Source organism: Lemur catta, chromosome 19, assembly GCF_020740605.2.
Source record: "Lemur catta isolate mLemCat1 chromosome 19, mLemCat1.pri, whole genome shotgun sequence".
In the NCBI taxonomy this organism is placed as follows: Eukaryota; Metazoa; Chordata; class Mammalia; order Primates; family Lemuridae; genus Lemur; species Lemur catta.
In genome coordinates this window covers 31132333-31140621 of record NC_059146.1, presented here as the reverse complement: position 1 = coordinate 31140621, position 8289 = coordinate 31132333, and the positions used below count along the sequence as shown (strand labels likewise).

At 36.1% G+C, this 8289-nt stretch overlaps 1 long non-coding RNA gene and 1 other non-coding gene across 2 annotated transcripts in view; one reads left to right on the top strand and one right to left on the bottom strand.

Moving 5' to 3' along the window:
- Positions 1-59: 59 nt before the first annotated feature.
- Positions 60-8289, top strand: part of LOC123624404 — a 26103-nt gene continuing 17873 nt past the window's right edge. Inside the window, exons 1-2 of the long non-coding RNA XR_006730128.1 lie at positions 60-358; positions 590-707. This is a non-coding gene — a long non-coding RNA (uncharacterized LOC123624404). The remainder of the gene's footprint in view (positions 359-589; positions 708-8289) is intronic.
- LOC123624913 lies at positions 7705-7808 on the bottom strand. The gene has a single exon (XR_006730274.1). It is a non-coding gene; the product is annotated as a small nucleolar RNA U13 (small nucleolar RNA).

Below are 8289 nucleotides of genomic sequence, written 5' to 3'. Positions count from 1 at the left end.
CCACGAACGGCCGGCGAGGGCGTGAGGAGGCCGGGTCCGCTCACCCTCCGCCGGGATCATATCCCTGGCTCTGGAACCCGCTTGTTCCAACGGCCGCGCCCCAGAGATTTCTGGGAGTGCTGGCTGGCGCTCAGTGCGCAGGCGTCGGGCGCTCAGTTTGGGAGGTCGGGTGTGAGAGCGAGCGCGGAGTGGTCCCAGCGTCTTCCCCCGAGTGAGGGAGGTGGGGTTCGCGGGCCGGGAAGGTGCAGAGGGAGAGCCGGAGGTGGTGAGGCAATCAACCTCGGATTCGCATGGAACCGTCTGTGTCGAGAGTGAGAGAAAGCTATGTCGGGCCGACTGCGAGTCTTTCAGAGGCAGGGTGTGTGGTTGTATTTCTGCCTGTGTGTGATTCTTCATGCTGGTACGTGTGAGGTGATTTGTACTTGAAGCTGCGTGGATATGGGATTTTATAACTGTGTGGGATGGTGCGACAGACTGAGAGATCTCTGCTGTTGTGGTCTGTGTGTGTATATCTGGTTTGTGTGTCCATAATTGAGTAACTGGTGATGATTTGTGTTATAAATGTGTTTTTCTTGTGCTTTTGTTTCAGAGTGTCTACAGGGGTTCAACGAGCAAATCAGCCTGCGTGTGATCGATCGTGTGTGACAGTGAAAATATAATGGTCAAGTTATTTCTTCCTTAAATATTAATTTAATGAGCTGCGAAAGGTAATCAATGTATCTGATAAGTAATTTAGGCATTATTTTTCTATTGTATCAAATATATGTGTTATGGGAAGAATGCAAAACCAACAGAGATTTTTCATTTTTTTAGAAAGACGATCTCAAAGCCAATCCTAGGGTAAGCCAGTCCTAGGATAACTGCTTTTTCCTCTGCCACTATATCCCCAAAGTAGACATCCATTATATTCTATTATAGAGGTATATTACTGGGTAAGGTTGAGAGGCTGTCAACTAATAAGTTAATATCATTATACATAAACAGTGAATTTTAACAGAGTATTGTAGTCAGAATCTCTGAATTCTAGGTAAAATACTTGTTACCATTATCTGATGAGAAAACCTTGGCTGGCAGAGAGAAAGGAACTTAAGGCTGTACAGTTTGTTGGTAAGCCTGAACTTGTCTTTATTTACTTCAAGACTTATTGGCCTTTTTTTTTTTTAATAATAACAAACTTGTGAACTTCCAGCACAGAGGAGATAGAGATGTGATTTTACCACTCCTTCAAAGGGAAAAAAATTAAAAAAACTTTCAGGACCGTATACCAAATACTTTGATGTCTTCCCAGTAATGTGACTGGAGTAGCAAGTTTGGTGAGCAAGATTGTTGTGTAAATGAACCTGTGTGCATGATCAGGCATAGCTATGTGAAATAAAGATAGATTGCACTGACTTAGAGTGGGTCAAAGTGGAGAATTATGTCAGAGTATACAAGGAGATGTGGATTGGGTTTTTTTTTTTTTGAGGTGACATATATTCTGGTTTCAAATTGAACAGCATACCTTAATCTCAAATCACATCTGTGTGATTCTGGATTATCTCTTTTGGCTTTTGAATAGTTGTGATGAATGCTTGCAAGAAGAAGGAAGCTATTATTTAAAAGTGAAAAATAGGAATTGTTAACCTGAGATGAATAGATTCCACGGGGATGGGCTTTTTATTGTATATTAAACTTGTGACATTTTATAGATGTTGATATAACATGATTTTTTTTAAAGAAAGTATAGGCAGTTTGTCAGATTCACAAAGAGGTACTTTAACTCAAAAAAGTTAAGACCATTAGCAATGTATACTGCAGGAACTGAGAAGTATTTCTTAGAATAGCTTGTGATATAATTAGTATAAAATAGTATGTATTTTATAGAGGGATGCACACCAAACTCCTATCAATGATAACCTTTGGGGTGAAAAGAACACTTATAATGAAGAGGGAGAAGTAAGTGTCAAAGGGAACTTAAGCATTATGGATCATTTCTCTCTCTCTCTTTCTCTCTCTCAGCAAGGAAATGTATTAATCATAAATTTTAATTTTAAAATATGTAAGACAATGGAAACATTAATTTTGAAGGAAGGAAGTAAGCCAAGGAATTTAAACTGTGGAAGCAGACAAATATCCTCTTAGGAGTACTGCAGAGAGAAAGGAATACTGGGGCAACAGTTTTTCATAGGGCTTAGGTGTCTCCTTTATGTATGAACTATGAGTTTCAGATTTATGTCCTTATGACTCATTTTGACCTTGCTGACCTTTAAGGGCTAATTATCTCTTGAGCCCAACAACTGGATTCAGCTCTGTGGCAGTGCCTGCCCCTAAACAACATTGGCAAGTATCTTCTCTTTCCTGAAACTGGATCATTTTCTTTGAGTCTTTATCAATGTTGGCAAATGATTTTGACCTTCTTCCAGTAGATTGGGTTTATACAAGTACATGTGAGTCGGGCATTTAATCAGTGATCTCAGGAAAATATTTGAGACACTCTGATATAATTATTTTTCCCTAAGTGTTTATTTTGAAAAATGTTAAAAGCTACAGGAAAATTAAAAGAATACTATAATGATTTACACTGTATATCCTCACCTAAGTTTTTAACATTTTGTACCATTTACTTAATCTCTGTTTACATATATTTACGTATTTTTGTTTATTTTTTGTTCAACATTTATGGGTAAGCTGCAGGCATTATATACTTCACCACTCAGTATTTCAGCAAGCATCTCTAAGAACAAGGTTGTTTTCCTTCATAACCTCAAGAACATGAATACACATAAAAATTTTAACAATGATTTATAACATATATAATCCATATTTAAATTGCCCTGGTGTTTCCCAAATGTTCTATATGTATATTTAAAATATTGATCTATAACCCTAATCAAAGTCATGCATTGCATTGGTTTGACCTATCTTTTTAGTTTCTTTGATCTAGAACAGCATTCCCCTGACCTGTTTTTGTATTTCACGATGACATTTTTGAAGAATTGAAGAGTCTAGAACATTTGTTTTATAGAATGTCTAGGTTTTGTCTGATCTGTCATTACGTTAAGTTTAAATATATTTGGCAAGAATACTGTGGATGGTTGTGTGTTCTCCTTTTGTATCACATTAAGAAACACATAATTTCAGTTTGATCTGTTATTGGTGATACTAAATTTGATTACTTTGGGGGTTCAAGTAGTGTGTGTACCTGATTTCTCCATGGTAAAAGCTGCCTTTTTTCTTTGTAGATAAAAGTAGTCTGATGGAGTTACTTTGAGACCATTTCACATATAAACTTTTACCCTATGGTTTTAGCATCCATTGGTGATACTTGTCTAAATCAGTTATTAAATTAGGGATTACCAAATGGTGATTTTTAATTTATCATTCCTTTTTTTTTGTATAAAAGAACTTTGTCTTTTCCCCCTTTCCCTCTTACAACTATTTTGAGTACCTCTATGACTCATGGATTATTTTTTTTTTCATTCACAGTATTTCAGCCCATTATTATCATCATTCTTTGTGTTGCTTAAATTGTCTCAAATTTTGCCTGTAAGAGCCCCTCAGTCTGGTTCCTGTGTCCCCATTTGTCATTGAGCATTTCTTTACTTTTAACACAGGTATTTCAAACTTACGTTGTACATTCCCTGTGCCAGATCAGGAATTAGCCACTTTCTGAGGAGAATTTTTGAGATGATCTTTCCAAATATATATCTTCAACAAAGAAATAAGTAGTTTGTAATACAAATGCAGTGGAATGTTATGCATCCAATAAACTTGGGATTATAAATTTTAAATTAACAAAAACGATTCTTAAAATTTTACTCAGTGTTACGTCAGTGACATCTTTCTATGTTGATTATTATTTTTTTTTTTTGAGACAGAGTCTCACTCTGTTGCCCGGGCTAGAGTGAGTGCCGTGGCATCATCCTAGCTCACAGCAACCTCAAACTCCTGGACTCAAGCAATACTTCTGCCTCAGCCTCCCGAGTAGCTGGGACTACAGGCATGTGCCACCATGCCCGGCTAATTTTTTCTATATATATTTTTAGCTGTCCATATAATTTCTTTCTATTTTTAGTAGAGACGGGGTCTCGCTCTTGCTCAGGCTGGTCTCGAACTCCTGAGCTCAAACAATCCACCCGCCTCGGCCTCCCAGAGTGCTAGGATTACAGGCGTGAGCCACCGTGCCCGGCCTATGTTGATTATTAATGTTTTATATCACAAATCTGAATGGCTGGATAGTATTCCATTGTTTAGATTTATCACAGTTTAAGTTATTCTGTACTGATGAATATTATCTTGCCATGTTTTTCAATACTATAAGTAATAGTCCCATTAATATTCTTGCACATTCACTTGTAGGTATCTGTCAAGTTGTTACTTCTGAGATATCAATACAAATCAAGGCCGGGCGTGGTGGCTCAAGCCTGTAATCCTAGCACTTGGGAGGCCAAGGTGGGCAGATTGTTTGAGCTCAAGAGTTCGAGACCAGCCTGAGGAAGAGCGAGACCCCGTCTCTACTAAAAATAGAAAGAAACTGTATGGACAGCTAAAAATATATATATAGAAAAAATTAGCCGGGCATGGTGACGCATGCCTGTAGTCCCAGCTTCTCAGGAGGCTGAGGCAGAAGGATTGCTTGAGCCCAGGAGTTTGAGGTTGCTGTGAGCTAGGCTGACGCCATGGCACTCTAGCCTGGGCAACAGAGTGAGACTCTGTCTCAAAAAAAAAAAAAAATACAAATCAAGAGTTAGGTAAAGAATGAGGACACTTATCAAGTTATTATAATACTCAGGGCTCTGCATTAGATGCTAATATAACAAAGATAAAAAGTTGTATTTAGCCTTGTAAGGATGATAAAAGCTATACTGAACTAACTGTAAGAATTTATCAAAGTCATTACCAAGCTTAAAATTGCATGTTCAGGAGGTTGAGAGGAGTGAGATACTGTTGCCTCAGGGACTGCTGTTATCTTCTGTCCAAAATATAAAGAACCCATATGATATGAATGGATTTTTGAAGTCAACTTTTATTTTGATGACCTTAATAATTAAATTTAAATTAAAGATGAATAAAGACATAGCTGTTTAGGATCATTTGGTCTAATAGGGCTGGTTCAGAAGTAAAGTTAAAAAGACTAGCAGTGATTCAGATACCAAAAGGCTCAAATGCTTTCCAGTAATTCTTTTCCAGGGAGGAGTTGAAGACACAACTGTATATTTCACAAAATAAAAAATTCATTCAGGTTTTTCCTGAACTCTCACAACAAACTCCATTTAGTAAAAATACAGCAATTGTTTAAAAATTATCCTGAGTCTTTATTCCTTCTCTTATTATTTGAAAATAGCTTCCATTTAACCAAATATAATGTTAGAAAAACATACATATACATTGGCATAATAGTGATTATTAGTGAAAAATTCAGAAATAAACTCAAGGAAAAAATCACCAATAGTCTCACAAAAAAGAAATAACCACATTTTAGGTATATCTTTTCAAGTGCCATCTAAATGTTTATACAGTCATACAGTATTGTATACTACATACTATTTTGTAATCTGCCTTTTTTTACGTTTTGAAACAAAATGTTGCAATAAAGTGCATATACCTTCCAAATGTTCATATTTAAAAGAGATCATTAGTGTTATGGAGTAATGATGGAACACATTTTGAGTGTTTATTACTAAGTTATTAAAATGTGTTAATATTGTATGTTTATTTGGGACATATACATAGTAAAGGTTACATAGTAGCTATTGATCTTCATAATTCTTTTTAACCATTCTGCTCTTGTAGGATTTAGAATCCTGACACATATCTGAATAGTTCCTCATTCACTATGGCTATCTTGTGGATCTTGACTCTGGCTTTGTGTCATTAAGAATTTTTCTATTGTAGGGACCAGGGACCTTTAAGACTTCTCCTAAGAGGAATTAACTGAACTCAGAAGGATTTATTTACAGATTTTATGTTGGAAACTGGAGAAATCTCATCTGGCTAGGGAAGGACATCTCCCCCAAATTAAAATTTACAATCTGCAATATCTTCTTCCTTTTTCAATCTGCAGATCTTGTGTGCTTGCTGAATTTTTGTTCCTTGTTCTCAGAAAATGATTAGAGCTTTGTGGAATTGTACAGACACAACTGACTGTAGCTTTATTTTCTCATCTTTCACACCTTTCTCTAGCCCTTTCTGGGATGGCTTTGCTTCCCTGACAACCATGGAAATGAGGCTCGATTCCACAACCAGAGTCTTACCAATTCCTTACCTTTTAATATATGCAAGATGGTTTCTCATTGTAATTTCCTTATTGGATCATGGCAAAGAAAGGCATGGTTAAAAGAGAAGTGACCAGAGTGTTGGTGAGTGAAGAGATACTAGGTAGTGTGAAACCATTGGCTATTTATTAAAGCCCAGTTTTGGCTGGGCATGGTGGCTTGTGACTGTAATCCTAGCACTTTGTGAGGCCAAAGTGCAAGGATGGCTTGAGGCCAGGAGTTTGAGACCAGCCTGAACAACATAGTGGGACCTCATCGCTACCAAAAAAAAAATATATATATATATGAAAAATTAGCCAGTTGTGGTGGCACATACCTGTAGTCCCAGCTATTCAGGAGGCTGAGGCAGAAGGATCACTGGAGCCCAAGAGTTTGAGGTTGTAGTGAGATACGATGATTCCACTGCATTCTAGCCAGGACAATGGGGACTCTGTCTCAACAAAATAAATAAATAAATAAAATAAAGCCCAGTTTTTCAGTCAACAGAAATCATATTTTTACAGTGTTATTTGAGTAGCTTATTTAGAACCTCCATAAAATATGCATTTCATTTGCATTTTTAGTGCTTTTGCTAAAAATTTAACAGGCCATACTTGAGTTATCAAAATCTAAACTTAATATTTTTCCTGCCGAGCAAAATAATGATATTAGAATACCTTATCAGTCATTGCTTTTACCAACTTATATGCTATCTTTGTGGTGTATTCTAGTTATATATGTATGTATGTGTGCATGTGCATGTATAAGTGTATATATACACACATACAAACTGATGTGTAACTAAAAAAATACCACAACAATAGCTTATAAGTTGGCAGAACTGATTGAAGTATTCTAGCATTATTTTGTACTACTGGGGATGAAATAAAAGTATTAAGTTTAGACTTTGATAAGTATGTCCTGTTAAACTTTGAATGTAGGCACCAACATAATGCATGCACATGCACAAATAGAGACATTCTTATGCTCGTTTTATGAACTGTTTGGTCACATGTTTACTACTTCCTTTGCTTCTCTCTCCTTGCATCACTTTTCTTCTACCTGAGGTACATCATCACAGTTTTCTTTAGTGAGCATCTATTACTGAAAACCTCTGTCTTTATTCATCTAGAAACCCCTAATTCTTGAAAACTAATTTTGCTGAATGTAGAATTATAAGTTGATAATTTTCTATTTTCACCATTTTATTATGAAAATTTCCAAACATGCAGAAATTAAAAGAATTGTACAATGAATACACATATATTCACACCTAGACACTATAATTAGTATTGTGCCATATTTGCTTTATCAAAAAACTATCCATGTTTGCAGCCCTGTATTTATGCATGAATTGATCTGTTTTTTAAATGCATTTCAAAGTTAGTTGCAGATATCAGTACACTTTACACTGAAACACTTTAGTATGCCTATCCCTAAAGTTTAATATCTAGTTAGATTTTTTTTTTCATGTCAGACGGGTAATGTGCCAAGTGCATAACAAGGATTGAGGGAGACACATCTCACGCATGCATGTGAAAATCCAATCATCATGCTTACGAACTACAAAAGGATCAAGTTACAAGGATCAAGTTACAGTTTTTTAGGTAAAATTTACATACAGTAATGACTAATTTTAAATTTACCACTTAAAGAATTCTGACAGATTTATACACTGGTGCAAACCAAAATCCTGTCAAAGTAAAGAAAAACACCATCACCCCAGAAAGTTCCCTCATGCTCCTTCCCAGTCAGTTGGCAACCCTGTATCCAGAAGTAACTACTGTTCTGATATTTTCCTGTTACAAATTAATTTTGTCCCTTCTAGAAGTTCATATAAGTGGGTTTATAGAATATGCATTCTTTTGTGTAAGGCTTCTTTCACTCAGATAATGTTTTAAAAATACATCCATGTTGTAACATGTTTGTGGGTGTTTATTTGTGATGTACTCAGTAGTTCTTATTGCTGAGTTGTATTTCATTGTATGACTGTATCACAACTTCTCTTTTTATTCTCTTGATGGACTTTTATGCTATTTCCAGGTTTTTGGCTATT